The sequence below is a fragment of the Sorex araneus genome, chromosome 9, assembly GCF_027595985.1.
Source record: "Sorex araneus isolate mSorAra2 chromosome 9, mSorAra2.pri, whole genome shotgun sequence".
Taxonomy (NCBI): domain Eukaryota; kingdom Metazoa; phylum Chordata; class Mammalia; order Eulipotyphla; family Soricidae; genus Sorex; species Sorex araneus.
The window spans coordinates 36,447,892-36,474,572 of NC_073310.1; the positions used below are offsets into that span (position 1 = coordinate 36,447,892).

The 26,681-nt window shown below is 35.7% G+C and overlaps 1 protein-coding gene and 1 pseudogene across 4 annotated transcripts in view; both read left to right on the forward strand.

The window, feature by feature from the left end:
- The window catches only part of RGS7 (regulator of G protein signaling 7), a 467,594-nt gene that overhangs the window by 107,825 nt on the left and 333,088 nt on the right, over positions 1–26,681 (forward strand). The window lies entirely within an intron of this gene.
- On the forward strand, positions 7,329–7,863 carry LOC105943361 (60S ribosomal protein L23a-like; annotated as a pseudogene).

The following is a 26,681-nucleotide window of genomic DNA, read 5'->3' on the forward strand; positions in this document are numbered from 1 at the left end:
AAGCTAGGAAAATGTCTTTATCTGTCTCTCTATCTCAGATATGTATATATTAGTCTGTATATATAAATGTTTTATGTGTTATAAATAAAACATATTTTATAAATATGTCTAATATACATATATAACATATATATATATCAAACAGGCTCCGAAACAGACTCTTCTGAGCACCTTAAAGAGACTTACACTTAGTTCATAACTTGGTATATAGAGAGTCATCAGAAAAGAATACCAGGGAATTCAATGGACATTACCATGAAAGAAATCTCCATTAAGAAAGGAAAAATAACAATAAACATAGCTGGATATATTTATTTTTCCAGTTGATTACATTGATATGAGTCTTGTACCTGACACTGTAATATAAACCTTATAAAGCTGCCTGATTAGTGTTAGTTCCAAGTTTTTGATACTGTAAATCTCTGCATGCAAAACATATTGCTGCAGACTATTGAGCTACTTCTCTAGCTAAATCTCAACATTATAAAAATATTTTTCTTTTTGCTTACATTAGTCTTTTGTTCTTTGCTGCCAAAGGGACCTTAACTGATTCAAATTCAAAGAATATCAAATTGGGAATCAGATTATCTGAATTCTTAAATAAACTCTGTAATTACATGTTTGCATGACCTGGAATTAATTGTCTTAGCTCTCTGAACCTCAGCCTTTTATGTATAGAATCAAATTGTTTAATAGCTTGCACCCTATTGCCACTAATTATATTCAATTATAGCACTCTGTTGCTTGAATATCTATAGAACCATTGTGTGTTTTTCCTGCTGCATAAAAATTCTAATCATAAGAAATTAGAATATAAATTAGATTAAAATTCCTGAGAATTTTTCAAAGATCAAATTACATTTCTAAAATATGATTCTAGTATTATGGAAATAGTTTTGGTGACTGTATATACAGTATAATATTAGATACTTATATTTTATAGCTTCTTTTTAACTCCCAGATTTTTCTCTCCTTTGTGCAGTAAATCAACAAATAAAAATAAATATGTGGATAATATTAATAACTGAGCATGAAATTAAGCATGGTGTGTCTGTCTGTATTGAATTTAGCAAGCGATAGTGGAGACTCAAAAAAGCAACAACTTAAATTAGGAAGAATTATAGATCCTCTTGTGGAAACTCCCAAAACAAGTGTTCCAGTGTGATATATAGACCCAAGTTCTCTCATATTGTTGCTTTGCTATATGTGTGCCTTCACGTCCTAGTTGTCTCTAAGACAACTCATAGTTAAGATAGATGTGCTGGAATAGTTTCATTTATTAGATCTGTTCATAGTTAGCTTGGAAACAGTATAATATAGGAAAAAAAGGCTGCACACTAGCTATTTTATTTTCTTTTTCTTTTTCTGATTCATCCTGCCACTCTGTCTTTTAATGGTGAGTTTAGACCATTGATTTTGAGAGAGCTTATTGTTATGGGATTTTGTCCTATCTTTCTACCAAAGTTTGGTGTATTTGAGGGGCTTGTCTTGTCTTAAAGTAGCCCGTACATGTAAACATACTGGCTGTTTCCTTAAGAAAGATCTTGTGTATCTGTCTTGTGAACTTCTGGTTAATAGCCTAATATAGTCAAATTGATAAACATAATTACATGGAATGCCGAAATATGTAGATTTTTTTTTGTTTTTTCTAACTGCCTAGGGAAGATGTAGGGGTCCTATTTACTTTGGAAGAAGTTGATGACTATTGATTTACTAGAAACTTGCTGTACATCTTACTGACTTAAGAACAGACTTGTAGACTAACAATACAGAATTAAGATAAAAAGTTATCTTTTTAAGTTATATTAAAAAATTTTTAAACGACATCAAGGAATTAAAAATGGGATGAACATTATTTTGTTTTGAGAAACAGTGTTTGGACAACTTCTGTTATGTAAAGCAGAGAATCTATTTGATTACTGGTATCATATGTGATTAATGTAAAATGGCTCACAGAAAATTTTAAGAACTAAAATAATAAATTTTTAATAGACAACAATGAGTTAGGCAATTTTAGGCAATTTATTTTATTTTTTTGAAATATTTTTAATTGAATCACCCCCACCCTTGCCTCTGTGGTAGGCACAGTCCCGTTTACTCTCTCTCTCTTTTTGGGTGTTTTGTGAAATATAAAGTAACAGAGTGGAAGACTAACACCCAAAGATAATAGAGATAAGGGCTAGGAGGATCGCTCCACAGCTTGGAAGTCGGCCTCACATGCTGGGGGGAAATGCAGCTGGGATAGAGAAGGAACCACAAACTGAATGGTGTTTGGAGGGCTCTCTTGGGATAGATGTGTGCTGAAAGTAGATGATAGAACAAGCATGATAGCCACTTACTACCTGTATTGCAAATCATAGTGCCAAAGTTTCTTTAACCAGTTGTCTCTTCTCTGACACTCAGGTTGTTTCCAGGTTCTGGCTATTGTGAACAGTGCTGCAATGAACGCAAGGTGCAGATGTCATTTCTACTTGCTTTATTGCACCCTCGGGATATATTCCCAGAAGTGATATTTCTGGGTCAAATGGGAGCTCAATTTCTAGTTTTTCTAGAAACGTTGATATTGTTTTCCAAAAAGGCTACATCAGTCAGCATTCCCACAAACAATGAAGGAGAGTTCCTTTCTTCCCATAACCATGCCAGCACTGGTTGCTTTTGTTCCTTTGGATGTGTGCCAGTCTCTGTGGTGTGAGATGATATTTCATTGATGAGTAGTGATGAAAAGCATTTTTTCATATGCCTTTTGGCCATTCGAATTTCTTTTTTGTGAAAGTTTCTGTTCATTTCATTGTCCCATTTTCTGATGGGATTGGATTTTCTCTTCTTGTAGAGTTAAACCAGTGCCTTGTATATCCTTGATATTAGCCCCTTAGCAGAAGGGTATTAGGTTAATATTCTTTCTCATCCCATAGGCTGTCTTTGTATCCTGGTCACCATTTCTTTTGAAGTGCAGAAGCTTCTTAGTTTAAGATAGTCCCATTTGTTTATCTCTGCTTCTACTTGCTCGGTCAGTGGCATTTCATCTTTAAAGATACTTTTGACTTCAATGTCATGAAGGGTTTAAGACAATTGATTTTAGACATGACTATGATAGCAAAATCCATAAAATAAATATTGATAAATTGAATCATGTTAAAATGAAAGGCCTTTTCCCCTCTAAAACATCTTTAAAACTGAAGGGAAGGCCAGAGAGATAGTACAGGGGTTAAGACAATTGCCTTGCATGTGACCAACTCCTGTTTGATCCTGACAGAAGTGCATTTGCTCGGTGTCCCCGAGCACTGCCAGGAGTAATTTGTGAGCTATGCACAGGTCCAGAAGATCCTAAGCACCAGCAGGTGTGGTCTAAACCTTCCTTATCCCTCAAAAAAAAAAAACTGAAAGAAGTGGTCTTTGAGATAGTACAGAGGTTAAGTCACATACCATGCATGCATCTAATCCTGGTTGAGCCCTGCATCACATGGTCCCCCTAGAATCTCTGTGTATAGCATTGGAGACTCTCACTGTAGACATTGGCCCAAGTAATCCCTGTATCTTAAGGATACAAGCAACATCACTTTCTAGGACCTTCACATTGAACCATTATCCTGGTTGGCCAAGTATTGCCAGGGGCCCCCACAGATCTCTTGAGCACAAATTAGATGCCTCATGCAAAAGAAATCAAAATAACAAGTAGTCACAAATGTTTAAAAAATATTTTTGTGATAATAATATATTTTTAACATAAAGTAACATTAGATGAAAAGTATATTGCAAATGAGGAAATAAACAAATAGTTTTTTCACTGTAGAACAATTGTCATATTGTTCTCTTATGTACTCTTTAAGCACATAAAAATTTTATGTACTCTTTAAGCACATAAAAATTATCAGCCTTTTTTGTCATTAGGAAATTACAAATTAAAATCACAATATAATACTACTTCTCACTCACTAAAATGGCTATTTTTAGGGTTATATAATACTATTTTCAGGGTTATAAAAATATATTTTAGGGTTATAAAAATATACTAAAATTGGGTTGTGTATGTAGTTGCTCAACTTTGTAGACTTATTAAAAGAATTTACTTGTGCATTTCAAAATCAGTGGATTTTATCTTGTACAAATAATATCTAAGTAATACTTTAAAACAAAACACAATGATCTGGAGTCAGTGGTCTGTAGTCTCAGAGACACAAAAAAAAGATATAAGGCAAAAGGTTGGGGAGAACAGATGTAAGGAAAGACTTATCTATCTATCTATCTATCTATCTATCTATCTATCTATCTATCTATCTATCTATCTATCTATCTATCTACACACATACCTAAATTCTACAACTTCTTCCTGCTTCCAATTTCTACCACCTTCCAACACCCAATGGTTTTCACCTTCTAAGTTTCATTCGAGCATAGCCATTAATTTTAGGACTTCTCAGGTAATTTGATTAGTTTCCGGGTAACTTTAATTGAACGTCCAGATAAAAATATAGGAAAGAAATTGTAAAGACTTGCAGTGAGGTGAGAATTAGTTATATTTTAGATACAGAACAATGGCTAATTAGTGGAAAGGTGGATTGGAAGATGAATTGACTGCAAGGTCAGTCAAGACTTGTTAGGAGCTTGATGCACTTGTTCAGAGAAAAATGGCTAAGGATCTAAACTGAGGGATGCGAGTGTCTCTTTTCTTGTGTATAAGAAGGGGATACTATATCAATATTATTAGATCTTGTTATTCATCAAGTTGCTGTGAGAATTGAATTTATATACAAAGTATGCTTAGAGTAGTTCTTGAAAGAGAATTATATATGAGTAATTATTATTGGCATTATAATTGCTGCCAGAAATAGCAGCAACTTGGGAAATTCCTAAGAAAAAGAAATGTGGATTTGGGTGATTAGGTGAAAGTGAGTTTATTGACTTTAAAAGAGAGAAGAAATATTCACTATAATAAGAAATTAGGGTGATCTACAAAAGATGTGTGCAGACAGAAGAGTGGCACTGGGCCTGATACTTAACATTTTAGGTGGAACATTAGTGATAGGTGTTGTGTTAAGTGTGCTCATAGGAGAGTAAGAAATGGGGAGTCTGAAGATGGAAATAGGCATGTTAGTTGTGCGTGTAGTAAGCTTTGTCACCTCGCTGCATCTTTGGAAGAAATTAACAAGTTTGTCTGCCAAGAAGATGCAATAGTGTCCTGGGTAAGCATAAAATAAATTCTTGTTTTCTCATCCTCTTAAATTTTACCTCTCATCATTAATGCTTTCACTGGTTCTTAGTACATAGGCTCTCCTGTTTCCCTCAATGCCTGGGCTAGAGTCACTTCTTAAAATCACATTTTCTTTGTCTTTTACCTCAGTAAAAACTTTGCTGTTTTTTAAAATTACCGATTTAATTTTAAAAAGTGATTTAAAATTACTTTTATTTTATTTAATTTTATAAGTAGACTCTGGTTAGGCAAGGGGATAATATGAATGATTGCTTAAGACCAGCCAGGGAAACCTCTGCCAGGATTTTTGATTTTACAAAGCAAAAGAGTATCTATGTATTTATCTCTTTCAAGGACGTAAAACTTAATAGAATATTTAAAGAAAATTAATAGTTACACCCTTAGTTCTAATAAAAAATTCATTTATTGCTATAACATCTTTATACATATGAAATGCTTTCCTCTTAAAGATTTTCTAGAACTCCAGTGGTTAAATAATATTTTGTCTCATCTAATTCTGTATGATATTTGTGGGTAAGAATAAAGTAGTATGATCAGAAAATATAAAAATTATTGCATCAGGCCAGAGAAATAGTATGGTATAGGGCACTTACTTGCAGTTAACCTGTCAATCCTGCAAAGGGACTGTAAGTACTGCCAGGAGTGAGCCCTGACCACAGATCCTAAAGGTCTAATCAGAGCTATCCTTCACTGTATCACTGTATCACTGTCATCCCGTTGCTCATCAATTTGCTCAAGTGGGCACCAGTAACGACTCCATGTAAGACTTGTTGTTACTGTTTTTGGCATATCCAATACGCCACGGGTAGCTTGCCAGGCTCTGCTGTGCGGGCCGGATACACTCGGTAGCTTGCTGGGCTCTCAGAGGGGCGGAGGAATTGAACCCAGGTTGGCCTCATGCAAGGCAAATGCCCTACTCACTGTGCCCCAGTCAAAACAAACACCCCCCAATCCAACAAAATTGTTTCTAAAGATTATTTGATGTCTTGCAGAGAAAATAGTGTGTTCTACTTTCATAAGTAATAAATTAATTATAAGAAAAAATTAAAGAGGAAAATGATTTCTGCCAGCATATAGAGGAATAAAAACAGCAAGTATAAATAAATTATATAACAAGGACTGTTTGGCGAGCAGTGAGTTGTAGTTAGATATAATCCTGATAGAAGAATTTCCAAATTAACCTAAATCCATGCAATTCCTTGACTACTTTTGAGGAATCAGGTAACAGCAAGCCATAGTTGATCCCGTGGCTTTATTAAACATAATCTACTTAATGCTTTAAAAAATGCTCAGGCATTGGACATGTTGAGTGTCAGTATCAAGCCTCACAAAGCATGCAAAACTATTTAATGGATTTTTGACATGCCATGAATTGTTTCTAGAAGAAACTGAGTTTGAGGACTGGGTAAATGTCTCAGATTGTATAGCACATGACTCATTAGATCTGCCTGTCGGGTCAAAAAACACTTGGACTGTCCCTGTTCCCCAAGTACTATTTGGAGCAACTCATAAAAATGATTGTAAATGAAATTGTGCTCCTAAAATTAACAAATGTGTTACTTCATTTAATAAATGGGCTCACATCGGACCTTTCAAGCATTATGAGACCAAAACTTCAGGTAGAAAGTCAGTCTATTTTAGAGGGACAGTACACTGTGGTTAAAACAAACAACCTGAAAAAGTGCCTATTGACTTTGTGAACTGGTGAAGATAAGTCATCTTGTAATCCTATTCTGACTATTGGGAACAATCCTTAAAACTGAACTATAGAGGATCTTTTCTATTATAAATCCACAGCAATATATTTTAAAATCATTAGTATCTATGATTTCAAGATAGGAAGTTAAGCTCATACTATTATATTTGTTTAATGTCCTCATCTTCATCACTGCATCACTGTCATCCTGTTGCTCATCAGTTTGCTCAAGTGGGCACCAGTATCATCTCCATTGTGAGTCTTGTTACTGTTTTTGGCATATCAAATACAGCACTGGTAGCTTGCCAGGCTCTGCCGTGCAGGGGAGATACTCTTGGTAGCTTGCTAGGCTCTCTGAGAGGGGTGGAGAAATCGAACCCGGGTCAGCCTCGTGCAAGGCAAACACCCTGCCCACTGTGCTATCTTTCCAGCCCCCTCATCTTCATAGATATATTAATTAAAATCTCCAGTATTTTAATATTTGCACTGATAGAATTATTTTCAAATGATTCTGATGGCCTTTTTACAAAGATGGCGCTGAAAGCCAAGAAGGAAGCCCCTGCCCCACCCAAAGTTGAAGCCAAAGCCAACGCTTTGAAGACCAAGAAGGCAGTGCTGAAAGGAGTGCACACCTTCCGAAGACCCAAAACTCTGGGGCTGAGAAGGCAACCCAAATACCGTCAGAAGAACACCCCCAGGAGAAACAAGCTTGACCATTATGCCATCATCAAGTTTCCTCTGACTACTGAGTCAGCCATGAAGAAGCCGTAACAACACACTTGTGTTTATTGTGGATGTCAAGGCCAACAAGCATTAAACAGGCTGTGAAGAAGCCTATGACATTGATGTAGCCAAGGTCAACACCCTGATTGGGCCTGATGGAGAAAAAAAGGCATATGTTCAGCTGGCTCCTGATTTTGACGCCTTGGATGCTGCCAACAAAATTGGGATCATCTAAACAGTCCAGCTGGCTAATCTTAAATCCAATTTTTTACCATAAAAAAATGATTCTGATGATTTCCCTAAATCATTTCTTCTTTGCTCTCCTATTATGTGGCAGGGTTCCCAGATCAATCATGTCCAATTATGATGATAAACTGATAAGGTATATTTCTAAGGAAGTGGCTTACAACACTGCTAGAAAAAAGTTCTTTAAATATATTTTTTGATGGGGTTCAGATAGTAGACAACAAATCATAGATGCATATAGTAGGCAACAAATCATATAGGTATATATACATATTTTCAGATATATATACCAATCCTCATATCACCCAAAATTTAACAACATATTAGTGATATCCTATAGAATGTCTTTTTAAAATTTTGTTATTTGTGAATCACCTTGGGGGTACTGTTACAGACTTACAAATTTTTGTCTTTGAGTTTCAGTCATACAATGATGCAGTATCCATCCCTCCACCAGTGCCCATTTTCCACCACCAATGGTTCCTGTATCCCTCCCACCACCCCCACCCCATTCCCCCCACCCCACTCCACCCTGCCTCTGTGGCAGGACATTCCCTTTTGCTCTCTCCTTTTGGATGTTGTGGTTTGCAGTAGAGGTATTAAGTGGCCATCATGTTCGGTCTATAATTTACTTTCAGCCTGCCTCTCCCATTCTGATTGGGCCCTCCTAGCACCCTTTACTTGGTGGTACCTTCTCTATCTGAGCTGCCTTTAAGTATTTTATCAAGTGATCTTTGGTACTACACTATTTCTGTCTCTTCAAATATTTAGAGCTGGTTAATTAGCAATGGACAGCCGAAAGCTCTTAGCTAACTCATGGACTTAGATAGATGGCACTGAATGACCAGTGTGGTGGATATCTAACCTTGAAATGAAGTCAATTAGATGTGCAAGCTGTATGCAGGGCATGCTTGGTTAGAACAGAGCACCTGGCTGTCAACAACTCGAAGGTAAGAGAAAAGGTTAAGAGATTTCACTACTTTGGGAAATTTCCATCATCTTCCTGAATTATTTTTCTCAGAAATGTTCTATCAGCAGTGTGCTTGACTATATTTACATATTTATATAGTATGTGAGGATTTTGGCCAGAGGGCAAGGCCAGAACTAGAAGTACACCATTTGTTCCTGTTTTAGCAGCAAATTGAGATGGAAGTAGTAAAGGGAATTGTAATTTGTTTTTTGAATTACCAGATATGGAATTTTCAAAAAAATCTCTTAAAAACCCAACTTTGAATGTCTCTGTTTTCTGTTTTTGACTTTTAATTTATATCCAGTTTTGAACAAGAAAATTTTTAGAAGCACAGAAAGTCCTTATCATCCAACTTCTCTTAATACCTGAATCTAAATAATAAGTGGCAAAAAACAGGAAATAAGCATTAGCACAATTCTTTTAAGCTTTAAATTTTGTTTAGTTTTCTAACTATTGTTCATTCTACTATAAATATAAGGCTGCTAAGGCATTGAGTAAGCTCACCTAAAAATATAGTCAGATTCAAAAAAAAATGAAACAAGCCACATAAATTTGGTCTAATATTACTAAAGAACTTAGGATTCCAGGAATTTTCAGGAATTTTAAATAACTTTCCTGGGTATGCCTTTAGCTATGTATTATTTAAGTCATTTGTTTTGTATTAGTACCCTCAAATAAACTTTATTTGATCATTTAATTGCTATGATTATAGCATTCTAGTTATAATTTTATTATTCATTTGGCTTAATTTTTTTGTATTTTATATTTCTCATCTGTTCAATTTGCTCAGTGCCCATAATAACACTTTTAGAAACAAATTGACATTTGTTCTAGCACTTTATTTCTCTGTAACAAACCCCCTCTATTTCTAGTGACTTTTGTTTACATTTATAATTTTATATAATATTTTATTACTTTTTATTGAGGTATTGTTTACAAGAGCGCAAAAAATTATATGTTATATCTAGTGGAAAAAAATAATTTACCACACTGTATCCTGCACCAAAAGTGCCAATATCACTTGATCATGGCAGAATTGGTTCCTTTCTGTCCACTACTCTCTCTTGGCAATCTAAATTCTTTCATAGAGTTTAAGGGTTTATGTTCATTGAACTCTAGCTACTTCCTTTCTTTGTTTATTTGTGTGTTACATATGAATGTGGTCATCTGATATTTATTTCTCTTCTGATTTATTTGATTAGCAGAGCAGACCCCCTTATAATCCATCCATCTAGAGCAAAAGGGAAGATCTCATCTTTTCTTATAACTTAATGGTATTCCACATATTCTTTTTAATTTTTAATTTTTTTATTTTATAAAGTAGTTTACAATATTTCGTTACATTTAATATTCAAACACCAATCCCAAGCACCATATTTTGGATGTTTCCATTCTGAATCCCAACCCCTGCCCCAAAGCAGAACCAAAATAATTTATTTTGCATTGTTTGTTATGTTTGTTATGAAAAAGCGCTGAAAATGCTTCAAAAAAGTTTCCTTAGAGGAAAGTGTGAAGATTGTTGTATTTCACCCCGGGGCCATTTAGGCCTTCCATAAGAGATCACTAACATGTTGTTAAAGGTTGAGCCCTGTGTGCTTATCTATCTATCTATCTATCTATCTATCTATCTATCTATCTATCTATCTATCTATCATCTATCAATCAATCTATTTATCTATCATCTATCTATCTAAAAGTGTTTCCCTCTAAGATTGGTTGCTTTCTACTTTATTTATTTTTGCTTTCTACTTTAAACCCCATCAAATGTGGTGTGTTACTCTTGGAGTACCGGTGGTATGAGGTATGACTGTGCAGTCCAGAGGTTCACTTCTGGGTGAGGCTTGACATGAGCATGTGGAAAGCAACTGTGAGCATGGCAGCAGTTGAGTTCTGAAGGTTTTCAGTTGCTGGAGCTGGGTCCCGTGGGGTGGGGAGGGGGTTTCACCTGCCCCCCTGTGGGGTGCCCCAAATGAAACAGCCTGGTGGCATGGTTATGGCATGTGTCGTCGAGTTATGCTCCCTTCTGGGAAAGAAGGACAATGTGACTCTCCACATATTTATTCACTCATTTGTCATTGAATTACTGTTCCTCCCACCCACCCCCAATCTTGACGATTGTAAAAAGTGAATTTTTATTTAGAGTGTAATTTTACAAACCCTGAGCTATTGTAAAAATTAACAGTGCATTTAGACAGCATACATCTTTTGAATTAGCATTTTTATATTCTCTAGTAGATACCTTGTAGTGGATTTCTGGATCACTTGGTATTATCACTTTTTTATAATTGAATCATCATGAGATATAAAGTTAAAAAAATTGTTCACGATTCAGTTTCAGTCATACAATGTTTCATCACCTGTCCCTTCACCGGTGTACATTTCCCACCACTAATGTCCCCAGTGTCCCTCCTGCCAATCCCCGACCTCCCCAAAGCCTGGCAGATTCTCTCTCTCTCTCTCTCTCTCTCTCTCTCTCTCTCTCTCTCTCCCTCTCTCTTTCTCTCTCTCTCTCTCTCTCTCTCTTCTTTTGGGAATTATGACAGATACTTAAAGGTTATCATGTCTGTCCCTTTACCTACATTCAGCACTCCTTTCTTGTCCAGAGTTGTCATTTCCAACTATTTGTCATGGTGGTCCTTTCTCAGTCCTAGCTGCCCTCCTACCACCACCACGAGTGGCAAGTTTACATCTGGTAACAGTCTTTTTGGTTCTTGTTTCTATTGTCCCTGGTCATTAGTCTCATATTACCTTGTTTTTATATCCTACAAATGAGTCCAACAATTCTATGTCTGTTCCTCTTCCTCTGACTCATTTCACTTAACATGATAGTCTCCATGTCCATCCATTTATACACACATTTCATGACTTCATCTTTCCTGGTGACTGTATAGTATTTCATTGTGTGGATATGCTATAGTTTCTTTATCCAATCATCAGTTCTCAGGCACTTGGGTTATTTGCAGATTCTGTGTAAACAGTGCTGCAATGAACATAGAAGTACAAGTAGCATTTCTTCTATGTTTTGGCCCCCTAAGGTGGTATATTTCCAGAAGGTGTATTGCTGGGGGGTGGGGAAGCTTAATTTCTAGCTTTTGGAGGAATGCTCATATTGTTTTCCAAAAAGCACTGGCTCTTCTTGTTCTTTTTGATGTGTTCCAGTCTCTGTGGTGTGAGATGTGATATCTCATTGTTGTTTTGACTTGTATCTTCCTGATGATTAGTGACGTAGAGCATTTTTTGTGACCTTGGACTCTGGACTCAATGAAACCCAGAAGCAGAGATCCTCTGCCTGCAATTCCTCAATCTCTAGTGACTCAGGGATCACACCCATAAGTCCCACCCTGCCACACCCTGCCAGCACCAGATAATCTCCCCATCGGCCACCCTCCAGATCTCAACAGCTACTTCTCCCAGACGGGAGTATAAAATGAAGCCCCCATAGTCATGCCACGTGCCCACCAAACTCCGTGCAAGGCTGTTTTCACTTGGGGTAGCCGCTACGCTTCAGGCCGCTTTCTGGACACATTATAAGACACTTCCTACCCATTTTCCATAATTACTACACCATATTTGATGGAGTTCAGACTGTTGTCAACAAATCATAGAAAGTTTATATATATATATACTATATATATCTATATAGTATATATAATTAATATATATGTATATACTATGTATACCTCTCCAAAAGCCTGGCAAGCTACCGAGAGTACCCCGCCCGCATGGGCAGAGCCTGGCAAGCTACCCATGATGTATTCAATATGCCAAAAACAGTAACAATGGGTCTCATTCCCCTGACCCTGAAAGAGCCCCCAATCATTGGGAAAGACAAGAAAGGAGAGGCTGCTAAAATCTCAGGGCTGGGAGGAATAGAGATGGTACTGGTGCCTGCTCGAGTAAATCAACGAACAAAGTGATAACACTGATTTTGGTCATTTGTATTTCTTCTCTGAGGAATTTTCTTTTCATTCTTCTCCCATTTTCTGACTTTTTTTCTTGTAAAGTTCTACCAGTGCCTTGCATATCTTTGATATTAACCCTTTATCAGATGGGTATTGTGCAAATATTTTTCCCATTCTGTGGCTTGTATTTGTATCTTGATCACTGTTTCTTTTGAGGTGCAGAAACTTTTTTAATTTAATGTAGTACCATTTGTTTTTCTTTGCTTCTACTTTTTTTTTGGCCAGTGGTATTTCATCCTTGAAGATTCCTTTAGCCTAAGTGTCTTGAAGGGTTCTGCCCAAATTTTCCTCCATGAGCCTTATGGATTCAGGTATGATATTAGGTCTTTAATCCATTTTAATTTGTCTTTTGTGCCTGGCATTAAAATTTGTTTTTGTGTGGAGCTGTCCATTTTTCCCAGCACCACTTCTTGAAGAGACTTTGCTTGTTTCATTTAATATTTCTTGCTCCTTTATCAAAAATTGGGTGATTATATATTGAGGGTTGGTGTCAGGATATTCAACTCTGTTGCATTGATCTGAAGATTGTATTTACCCCATTATCATGCTGTTTTAACTACTATCACTTTGTAGTACAGTTTGAATTTGGAGGGGTGATGCTTCCCATATTTTTCCAACAATTGCATTAGCTATTCATGGGGTTTTATTGTTCTGTATGAAATTCACATGTGCTTGATCTATTTCTTTGAAAATTTTCATGGGTATTCTTACAGGGACTTCATTGAATCTGGATAATGTTTTGGGGACTATGCCATTTGACAATGTTAATCCGCCCAGTCCATAAGCAGGAGATATATTTCTATTTCCTCTGGTCCTCTTTTACTTCTTGAAGTAGTGTTTTGTAGTTTTCTTTGTTTAGGTTCTCAACACTTTAGGTAAGCTGATTCTGAGGCACTTGATCTTCTGAGGGACAATTGTGAACAGGATTGTTTTTTTAATATCTCTTTCTTCTCTTTCATTATTTGCATATAGGAAAATCAAGAACTTTTGGGTATTGATTTTGTTACCTGTTACTTTTCTATACAAATCTTTTTATCCAGGAGCTTTTTTGTAGTCTTTAGAATTTTCTTAATGTCATGTCTTCTGCAAATAGTGAAAACTTGACTTCTTCCTTTCCTATCTGGATGCCCTCATTATCTTTTACTTGCCTAACTGCTATGGCAAGTACTCCAAGTACTATATTGAACAGGAATGGTGTAGCAAGGGTTTGCAAACTTGTCTTGTTCTTGATCTTAGGGGCAAGACCTTTATTTTTCTTCATTGAGAATAATGCCTGATATGGGACTGTGGTAGAAAGCTTTGACTATATTGAGTAACATTCCTTCAACTCCCATTTTATTGAGAATTTTTACCATAAACAGGTGCTGGATCTTGTCAAATGCTTTCTCTGCATCTATCAATATGAGGTACGATCACTTTTTAATTTTTGTTATTTGTGCCAGACCTGCCACTACTGAGGTAACTCATGGCTCAGTGTTTGTGATTCATTCCTGGTGGTTCTCATAAAAATCATGCAGTTTGCTGAAAATCAAACTTGGGTCTATGGCATGATCTTAAGACTAGCCCTTGAGCTTACTATTATTTTTAATTGTTTGACATTTATACAACCTTTTAAAAAAACATCTCTTGGTTTCATTCATCTTTTGTATTATCTTTTGTATTTCTATTTTGTTGTTTCTGCTCAATTTTCTTGAACTTTGAATGATATTTTAGCTGATGATAGTATTCTTGGTTGCAAATATTTTTAATTCATGGTCTCGGATATTTCATGACATTTACTACTAGATTCTAGAGTTTTAATTCAGAAATCTGAATTTAATTTCATGGAGTTGCTCTTCTGTTTTTCTTTGTATGCTGTTTTTAGGACTTTATCTCTACCTTAATTTCTGTAATTTTAATAAAAGTGTGCCTTCATGGAAATTCGTTATTTGTTTTTTACCTTGTCTACCATTTTAGTGTCCTCAGCATTGGATTACAGGACTAGGATACTGAGAATGAAGTATAATCCGCTCCATTATGCTCTCCCCCTATTCCTTACGGGCAAGTTTCACCCTTTAGAAATCTCTTCCTGCTTGTCATTTGTTGCTCGATGGTAGAGTTTCCTTCTTGGTAAGGTATTGTATTTTTCTGCAACCTTACATGGAGTTCTTCTGCCCTCTGTTTGTTGGAGTTTATGAAACTTTTCTGTGATAACCAAGTTTTGGTGTATATATTGTAGTGACTAAGGATATAGGCATCTGTTTCCTTAATCAACTAACTTTCCCTTGATTCATATTTATACCATTGTATTATGGTTTTCTGAGTCAAGAATTCAGACAGGGCACAGCATGATGTTTATATTTTTTCTGCAAGTCTTACATTATTGGAAGGGATAAATTCTAAAATGTAACCTTATTATTATTATTATTATTATTATTTTTATCTTGGAAAGGTTGGAATAATGAAAGAATTGGTTTATTTGGGACTAATGAATGGCAAATCAGCATGTGGCCTCTGTGTTGTTTGACTGTTTCCATAGTGGACGATTTCCTAGAGCTAGTGTGCTTCAAGAATCAGGTAGAAGCTTCATGATTTTTATGACATAAAAGCCTGAGAAATTACCTAGTGTTATTTTCCCTACCCAGCATTTTGTTGATTAGTAGTGAGTTATAAGATAGGCCAGACTCAAGGGGAGGAAAATTAGACTTCCCACTTGCTGGGATAATGACAAGGTCACACTGAAGAAGAGAATGTGCAGTGAGAGATACTATGGGGGTGACCTATTTGGAAATAGAATACCCTACCATATTAACTAATTATATGATAGTATCCCAAGTCAAGTAGAGGATTTCTTCATAGAGCCTGGTTAATCAAATTGGTATTGCTTATTAAAATCCTGAGGGTTCCCTGTACCTTTAATTTCACATGTATATTTTTATTGATCTTGATATAGATCCTTTGTGTAAAGATATCAAATAAATCCTATCCTGGGTCTGGAGCAATAGCACAGCGTGTAGGGAGTTTGCCTTGCACAAGGCCAACCCTGGTTCGAATCCCAGCATCCCATATGGTCCCCTGAGCACCACTAGGAGTAAACCCTGTGCATTGCCGGGTGTGACCCAAAAAGCAAAATAAATAAATAAATAAATAAATAAATAAATAAATAAATAAAATAAATGAATCCTATCTTATGCTTTGAGTATACATACAGATATCACATATCTCTTTATATATGTATATATGTTTGAATATATACACATACATATATTTTTGCACACTGATTTTATTTTTACCCTTGAATGGATATCATCACATTTCAATGTGCAGCACTCTGATGCTATCCCTTGTCAGCTGTGTAAGTTGATTGATTTCATCAATCTCTGTGAGCCTGTCGTTTGAGGTATGAGATGTTAAGTGTAGATAAGTCCTATAGGCTGCAACTCACCTGTTGATTGTTGCACATGTGGGTGTGAATATATCCTGGTACATTGTTTACTGGTAAACTACTTAGCAAAATTCTCTGAGTTGATGTAAGGAAATTTTAACATTCATTATCAGAATTGACTGTTTAATTGTCAGCTCATAATCATGCTATACTCATACCCATATTTACCTCTGAAAGCAAGAGGTAGACTTTTTAAAAACAAATTTGAATATTTATATAATCAAACAAGACTATAGCAATTTTTGTTGAGATTATATCAAAGAATAATAAAACTGCTCTTTTTCATATGTGGTTTCTAAACCTCAGAATTTAAAAGCACAGAAAAATAAAAACAAAATAACATTCACATTAAAATATTAAGAAGCCACATCTTGTGCTCAGGACTTACTCCTGGCACGTACTCAGGGGTCACTTCTAGGAATTCTAGTGATCAAACCGTGGATTGCTGTTTGCAAAACAGAGCACCTTAGCCCCGACCACAAATTTTTAATGCAGTGTTCTGAAAAAGAGGTATTTTCTGTTTTTATAAATTTAAATATTTTATAAGTATACTGTATATATTGAAAATAGGAAATGCTCTCAATTTTGTAGATTTAGATGGAGAAATAATCTAATCATCCTAACACCAGAATATGTTACTTACATTCTCCAAGTATGAAAGAAGAAAATACTCATACACAAAAGTCTTAGCTTCCTCTTGTTGTATACTGTAAAAGTAAAAAGCTTATTGTTCCTTACATCTTGGAGGGTCATTTGATACTCCTCCAAGACATTTCACTTTCTTACTTAGAGGAGAAAGTGAATTCCCTTTTTTTCACCCTTTTCCTTTTTTCTTTAAGGGAATTCCTTTTTTTTCTTTTTTTATTTTCATTTCATTCCGATGTGGTTTTTTAAAATTTTTTTTTTAAATTAGTGAATCACCGTGAGGTACAGTTACAGCATACAAACTTCGTGCTTGCATTTCAGTCATACAAGATCGAGTACCCACCCCTCCACCAGTGCCCGTTGTCCACCACCAATGTTCCCAGTATCCCTCCCACCAGCCCCACCCCATCCCCTCCACCCTGCCCCACCTCTGTGATGCGGCATTCTCTAAGGGAATTTCTTATTTGGTTAATTCTCCTTTCCTTTTCCTTTCTTTCTCTTCTCTTTATCTCTTTTCTCCACTGTCTTTTTTCCTCCATACCTCTCTCCTTCCCTCCCTCCCTCCCTCCCTCCCTCCCTCCCTCCCTCCCTCCCTCCCTCCCTCCCTCCCTCCCTCCCTTCCTTCCTCCCTTCCTTCCTTCCTTCCTTCCTTCCTTCCTTCCTTCCTTCCTTCCTTCCTTCCTTCCTTCCTTCCTTCCTTCCTTCCTTCCTTCCTTCTCCCCCATACCCAACTCATTTTTATAGTTCTGGAGAATGAACCAAAGACACACACACACATATAAGTTATGTGCTCTATCACTGAGCCATACACCCAGCTCCTTGTTAGGGAATTCTAAAGGACTGACTCCTGGTTGCTCTGATTTTTTTGTCTGAAATATAGCCACTGAGGTGCGTTTGTGTATGAAACAGTTCACACTTGACCACAGGCAAACTTTCTATGGAATCTTCCTTCAGATTTTGAGTATTACTACCAATTCAGTACCTTGAAGAGATTTCAAACATTTAGTACCTATGGATCACTTTTCCTTAGAGGAATGACACTCATTTCTTGGTGGTAACAAAACAGAGCCAACAGAACATGTAAACTGTAATGAGAAAGTTGGTATTTAGTTTCTGTTTATATCTAGCTTAGGCTGGACTGTTAGAACTGTTGATGTCTATACCTAACAAGTCAGAAATAGCTAAGCTCAAGAAAATATTCATACTTTCACCCTCTGCCAACATGAACTTTAAGATGCTAAATGAGCCATTTGCTTAAAGAGTAACTTGGTGGAAATATAGTCACTCAAAGACTGTATTTCACTAAATGATACATTAAACATTTCACATTTAGCACTCTGCCCATTCATTCATTTATTTATTTAGCTAAGTATTTGTATAGACGATATTATGTATCAGGTGCTGGGCATAAAGTAGTGAACATTAAAGGCATCCTGAGTGCCCTCATCTATCCTCCCATTTTTAATAGAGATAATTAATAATAATTTAAAATTTGTTCAATTTCATGTGATATTTAACCGATGATGGAGTTAGTTATGTTATATCTTAGGACATTTGTAATAATTGTTACATATATTTATTTTAGAGAATTGTATGGATTACTGAGAAAATGTAACCCTTTTTTAACCTTTCTATGAATTATACAGGTCTATTTAAACTGTATTTTTCTCAACTTGCTCACTTTCTTATGTTCTCCATTATGTTCTAAGTAAAATTAGAAACAGCTTTTTTTGTACTAAAGGTCATTTCTAAATAAAGAGTTTATTGAAAATATATTGTGGTAAAAATACTACACTAGGAGAGAAGGAGCCCAAAGAGCTTATTGAGAGGACAGACAAGTAACTCCTTATAGATAAGGACTCCAAAAGTTAGTGAAATGGCTTGTCATGGCAAGTGCTTTCAGGAAATATATAGGTCTCTAGTCTATTTTAGGAAACACTCTATCCTTTATAAGTATTTTGTGACATTCATTTTCAAGTACGGTGACTATTTCAAAGTTAGCCTTCTATTACAACTTCATCAAACTATGGTTGATCAAATTATTTCTGTGAACATTCTTTAACATATCTTCTCTAAGTATGTGAAGAGAGAAAGTATCCTAGATAGCTTTGGAAACTATATATTACATAAACATAGAGTTTGTGTTTTATTCACTGCTCATTAACTCAGGCATTTCACAAAGCATTTTTCCTTGGGAATACATGAAAAATGCAAATGGAATCTCAGGATTAAAATGAACATTGATTACCCTCTATTTTATTCCCATCAAACTAAAAGCCATAATTTTGATATATACCTGAACATTCAATAAGCATACCATACGAATTTGACAATACAAAATACACAAAATTTTATATGGTTCTGTGAAACATATTTTCTTATTAAATTCTCCTGAAAACCTAACTCAATCAAATAGGCAAGTAAATTCTTGCAAGTTCTTATGCCAACCAGATCTCTTCCTAATTTAACATTCAACTTGTAACCTATATTTAATTCTGGAGGTAAGCATAATTGAGCTTTACCTTTATGAAATTATATTCTGGATGCGGGGCATTCCTGCCTCTATTCAGTCCAGAAATATACGTGTGATGCTCAGTGCACAGGCTCTGCAATGCGGTGCTGTTCAGGATTAGTGGTTCTGAGGACCACCAGGATCACCTCTTGCTGCTCTAAGCATCATGAGTCACTAGAGACCAAAAATGTGTCCTCTGTATGTGCACCATTTGAACTATCTGTCCTAAGGATAAACACAATGAAATAGTTCAAATGTATAGTGTTTGAAATCAGTATCATGTTCTCTTTCTGTGATCATTCATTTATTCCACACACAACTTTGTATACTTTTGGTCAGTCTTTATTCTCATTTCTGCTTTCCATACTTCTATAGGTACACACCATAAAAGTTTATAACTGGTTTGTTACATATTCATTGGTGATGTTTTCAGTAAGAAAGATGACTTTTGATGAACCAGTCCAAACATTTTCAATTTTATGTCTCTGTATTCCTCTAATTCTAAGAATTATTTTTATAAAATTGTTGCACTAGCATTTTTCTGAGAAAGAAACCCAGTAAGATGTGTACACACATACATAAATTTTACATATTTAGGAACACATGGATATATGACTGTATATGTAGGTATTATCATCACATTAATATATGGTTTTGTGTATGTGTGTGTGTGTGCATGTGTGTCTGTGGACCAACCCTAATGGTACTCAGAGATTTTTCCTGGCTCTGTGCTTGAGGAGAACTCCTGGCAGTGGTCAGGAAACATGTGGTGCAGGGACTAGGTATAGGCATCCTTTATGCAAACTATGTCCTTTAATGCATTGAGATGCCTCTTATTCATAACTTCTATTTTTATTCAACTTTTAAAGTTGAATTATGAAATGAATGGTTAATGAAATAGTTTGTTCCACTGTGCATGAAAATTTGACCTTCATTTGTCTTTCTTTATATGTTTCCCTGGAAATGTTATAAAATTTAACCAAACCATCTCTATATGTTTTCCTGAAATGTTTCCAAGAATGACTCGGATACTCCTTTAAACCAGAGTCACTTGGATTAATTCATTCAAGATTATTCCATGTTGAGGGTAATACTGAAAATGGTAATAAAGAATTACATACTGCAAGATAAACTTTGAAGTCGTTTTCAATCAATTTACAGCTTCTAAGACTCAAAAAAGCAAAGTTACTGTATAGTTGATGTATTTCTTTGTATCTCTTGGAGAAACAGGTGAAAAGAAATATTCATATGAGAACTTGAAACTTGGTTTAAAGGAAATATAGACATCTTAAATTGAAAATAAATGTAGTCACATAAATAATTAGTATTATCTGATTAGAAATCCAATTAAATTTAGCTAGAATTTCAATTTTTGCAAGTGATACATTTGGAAAATAAAGAAAACTAATGAGTAGTTAGGTTTTGGTGAGAACAGAAGATTTTCGCTGGGATGTCTTGCTATTTTCATATAAGTTATGTAAAATAATTTGGGTTTCAAACTGAAGGAAAGTTCATTAATGAAGTATATGGCATGACAGATTTGCAATACAAAGTTGCTCTTGTACTGCTCATTCCTGTATTATATAGAACTCATAGGTTTGAATGACTTCAACTCTGTCTACTCAGGTAGATAGATTCTACGTCATATAGCCTTTATGGGAATTAAAGAAGTTAGCACATATTAAAGATTTATGAATCAGTATACAAAGTTTCTCTTTACAAAGTTGAAAATGGTTGCTCTTGGACAGAATGATATATTGTCTAGTATTACTTATTTTTAAATAGCTTTACTCATCATGATATAATGCATGGATAAAAATTCAATGGATGAAAAAAACCTTTTATCAGGTCTTGATAATAGTAGAAGAGATAATATCTGACCCTGATGGTAACAATTACAAACTTAAAAAATTTTAAAATCGCTGGAGATCAATCTAAAGCATATAGAAGGGCATTCATTCTTTAAAATAAGAAACAACAATGATTAAGATTTATATATTTGGGGGCAGGGAGATAACTGAAGTGATAAAGCAAATGTCTAGCAGTTCCCAGTCATCTGAATTTCCAGCACTGCATTGTCCCCTGAACACTGCAGATACAACTATCTTCTCCCCCTCCCCCAAACTCTGATGTGCTTAGAGCACTATTGATTGTCACCCCATTTTTAAAAAGGAAATTCATATATGGAAATTGTGCTTTTCCAATGAATACTTCTGAAGGCACATCTAATAGGTGGTTAATACTGGGGGAAATTTTAAGTCCCGTTATCCTGAGTAGTTGTCAAACACATTTAAAATACTGAGAGAACCAGAAATTGAGGGAAAAAATACTAGAAAAAAATGAAGAAAAAGAAAGACATGAACCACACATGAGGGAAAGTCTTTCCCACACACTTGAGAAAGTCTCCAAGGAGACTAAGGGAAAGCAACACTTGAAGAATTAAAAAGCTTATTCGAGAATTCAAGTACTTCTTGATGCTAACAATATGAAATTCAAGTTGAATCAGGTTAGAAACCATTGATAAATACCCTTGACTTTCTTTTGAAAACCTAAGGGGCTACAACGTGGGAAAAATTATATACAAGATATTTGCTCAGTCTAAGTGAAATCTCCACTTAGTCAAAGTAATTTGCCAGCAGTTTAGCTGTCATTTAATAAGCTTCTCAAAGCTTCTTTTACAAAGTTAACAAATAATAAAATTTCACAGTGAAATATTCTCAATATCACTGAAAGTTTTTTAATTCACTAAAATAATTAATAAAAATAATTTAATAGAAATATACCCATAAATAACTATGATATTAAAATTAGACAATAAAATAAAATAAAATTAGCAGCAAGTATTTTATTATAAATATATGAGACAACTGAAAACAAGAGCACTGTAGCACCGTTGTCTCATTGTTCATCTATTTGCTCGAATGGACACCAGTAATGTCCCCATTGTGAGACTTGTTACTATTTTTGGCACATTGAATACGCCACGGGTAGCTTGCCAGGCTCTGCCGAGCGGACGGGATATTCTCTAGCTTGCTGGGCTCTCCGAGAGGGGCAGAGAAATCAGACCCAGCTCGGCCACATGCAAGGCAAATGCCCTACCCTATGTGCTATTGCTCCACCCTAAATGGGGTTTGAGGAAATATAAGAAAAATGAAAAAAAAAGCAAATAAAAATCCCAAAACTGTGGCTGGAGTGATAATACTGCAGGTACACTACTTGCTTTCCCTGTGACCCCTTTTGCCTCATCCCCTTTCGTACCACCTCCACACCACATATGGTCCCCAGAGTCAGGAGTGTTCCCTGAGCTCAGAGCTAGAGTAAACCATAAGCATGTTTGCAAGGTGTAGAGACATGCACATGCACAGAAGCAAAATAAAGAAATCCCCAAATGGAAATATATGAACTCATAATAATAAAAAAGTATTTATTACACAGGCGAAGCAGTATATGAGGTGACAAATGAACGTATATCACCTAAAATGATCCACAAGAGAAAAAATAATCAAATGAACAAAGTCTCAGTGATCTGAGGGACAGCATTAAGCAATTTAACACACTTTCTTTTTCTTTTTAATGGAGGTGCATTGGGGGTAGGTTTTGTTTTTGTTTTGTTTTGTTTGTTTGGGGGCCACACCCAACCAAGTTATTCCAGACCAAATCCTGGCTCTCTCACACTTTGCAGACTCAGGGGACAATACAGAATGCCAAAGACTTAACTCCGGTTAGTCACGTGCAAGGCAAGCGCTGTACCTCTTTACTATCACTCTGGCCTAAAAAATATTTAAAATTAACTTAATGATTATTACTAAATGACAATGTATCTTAAGTTTTATAAAATGGGTCAAATTAAAGTTTAAACCACGTGAAAGAACTGGGAGATTGCAAATGGAAGTATACTCTTTAAAAGTTCTTACATTGCATATCAAATGATGTAATACTGATTCAAAGTGAATTGTGATAAATGTTTTAGATCTATATAAACTATATTTCAGTTTTATATAAACCAACACAGCCTGAATCACAACCTGATTTGCATTCAGTACTCATATTTATTTGTGTTGCGTGAACGTTCATTCAGTAGGAGGCACTGAGACAAGGAATGCGAAAGAAACTTATATCATGGAGGGCCCAGGTTCTCTCAGACCTGTGACAAAGGTAGAGAGCCCCCAAATCTCCTTTTATTACCATCCTACAGTTCATACTCCCAAGGGCTCAATACAGTGAGGTCATCAACAAAGGAGTTACAGGAAGAACATGCAAAGCTGAAAACTTTCCTGCATACTGAAAACAAACTAAGTTACCTAGGATCTGCATACTGACAACTAACAAGCTAAGTATGCACCAGGAATCTGTGAAAAAGGAAGACTGAAAAATTTCAGTATATCGAAATTTAGGAAATTATTTACTAAGGCAGCCAGGACACAGAAGAAATCTCACCCATTTTCATGGGTCCCTATGTTCCTGCCCTTGTGTGAAGCAGTTTACAAGGTCTCATCCTGATAGCTCAGTTCAGCCCCAACATATTTGTATGTAGTGAGCATAAAGTAATGATTGAAGCAGAAGGCATTTCAATGCTTTGCTCCATCGAAATCTCACTGAAAGTGAGACTTACAGTCAGTAATTAAACTACACTGTCTGATGCCCAAGAACGTGCTGTACTAGATATTATATCCTCTAGAAATACTTCTAATGAATAAATAATACACCACCCAAATATGTTCCAAATGGACATCAATGCTGAACCCTCATACATTATCTTCAGATTTATTTCACCAGAAGTCTGATCATAAGTGAAGACAAATGTGTTAGGAGGATCAATAACACTAATATAACATAAAAGTTATCTCGTTTTCTTAATGACTTATTTCAGACTAGGATCAAGTGAAAGAAGTACTAAATAAAAGGATATATGACCCACAAAAGAGTAAGAAATGTTGGTCATCATGAAAGAGGTATCTGTGATCTGCTACACAAAGCCAGCACTGTAACATTGGTTTATATTCCAGGGCAAGTCATTCACTAGGGATTTTGTAGAGACTATGCAGTGGATCAGTTGAGAAGCCTGAACAAGCTGCCAAAACTCTGTTAACTTCAGTTTCATCAACTGAAGTGAACAGAAAAGTCTAAATATTTAAGGTTCCCAAAGTTGGATTTCATGTCGTAGTTAAATAAAACTGAGTTCTCCTTGCTTCACAGAAATCAAGAGTTTCCTCTATTAAATTCATTTGTTCTCAAATTCTCTCAGACCTGATAGCTTCAGGTTCAGTTTTTTTATTCTCCTTGGCAGAACTGGCTACATAATTTTGTGCAGTGAACATAAAGTAATGATTGAAGCATTCACTAGTATAAAATTAAAATGCAGGCCCGTATTCAAATACCAATTATAGTTTGAAACACAGATAATATCTGTGCCCCCTGAGTATGGATATGAACACTTGAGTAGATCATCCTAAATGATAAATATGTAACTATTGAATATTTCATGTTAATCATTTATAAACTGTATTATATACACACATTTCCTTAGAGTATAAATTTGATATTCTGGTGCATTTGATAAAGGCTAATAATAGTCATAGTTTTATTGAATGAGTTATTTTAATTGCTATTGATAATAATGATTTTTTAGGAGACCTTTCTTTAGAGTAATTTTGGCTACATTTATACTATAGTCAAATTAGTTCCATTCCATCCGCTCTTATGATGTTTTAAAAAAATTATGGTAAGTTTTGGGTTTCTTAGATATCATCATATTAAATTTCATTGTACAACATATCTAGATCAAGATGCTCTTATAAAATTCTTGCTTTGTTCCTCTAGGCTGTGTTTTATTTCACATTTGATAAATTATATGGTAACTTAGTTATATTATACACACCGAGTTGTCTGTGTACCCTGGGTTGTAGATAAATGTTGGGTGTCAGACTGGACAATGGTTCACATCACATCTGCAGTGGACCATCGGACATATAGTTCTAGGTTGATGCTGATTTCATGATTAGTTTACTTAAGGAATATATGTTCTACTAGTAAAGAGTCCACCAGAATTTATCACTTGGCCTATATTTTATAAGAAAATTCTGCTAAAGGGACATAACTTTGACCTTTGTGAAAAGCAATTCTGTGCCTTCAAAGAATTTCTTTTGCTTGAATTCTCATAATTCTTTGTAACTTAAGGTTCTTTAGGGCAATACTTTTAGTACCCAATGAAGTATTTCATTTTATTATATTATTTTTGCTGCACCCAGTAGTGTTTAGGGGCTACTCCTAGCTCTGTTCTCAGGATTTACTCTTTGCAAGAGAACATATGCAGGGTCAGAGATCGAACCAGGGTTGGCTTCATGCAAGGCAAGCACCTAAAATCTTGTTCTATCTCTCTGGGTCCCTGATGAAGTATTTAAAGACAGTTAAGACATCTGTTATCTAGCCTGAATATCCCTGTTAATTGTGGTTTCTTATTTCTTAGATTTTTCTCTCTATGTCTACTAAACGCCACAGGCATATTAAAAATAACATGAATATTGACTGTACACACATTCTCTGCAGTGTAGCTGAGGATGTTGGCATTTTATTTTGGTTATGGTTATCACTGTTTCACTGTCATCCGTTGCTCATTGATTTGCTTGAGCAGGCACCAGTAACATCTCCATTGTGAGACTTGTTACTGTTTTTGACATATCAAATACGCCACAGGTACCTTGCCAGGTTCTGCCGTGTGGGCGAGATACTCTCAGTAGCTTGCCGGGCTCTCCGAGAGGGGCGAAAAAATCGAACCCCCGGTCGGCCTCTTACAAGCAAACACCCTACCAGCTGTGCTATCGCTCCATCCCTTAAGGTTATGGTATGGGCTGGAAAAGAAAAATGGGTATGATAGAGAAACTAAAAGAGAGGAAACTACAATGGGGGTGAAGGTCTAAGGTTCAAAATCAGATCAGTTCATCTCTGAGCTTGTGAAAATAAGGCAAGAATTTGAAGAATATTCAAGATACCCCTCCCCCTTTCTCTCTCCCCCCCTTTTTCCTCATTTTTTCTTTCTTCTTCATTTTCCCCTCTTTTTCTCTCACTCTCTCACTCTTCTCTCTCTCTCTCTCTCTCTCTCTCTCTCTCTCTCCCCCCCCTTGCTTATGCCTCTCTTACTTCTTTCTCTACCTCCATATACAGAAAACACAATATAGAGTTGGCTATCCTTTTCTTTGTCTAGAATCCTGATGTTTTTTTGAAAGTATTGTTTTCTCTTGTACATTACTAAATCTTGCAGCAATTCCATTCTGATTATCAGAGATTGATTAGACAT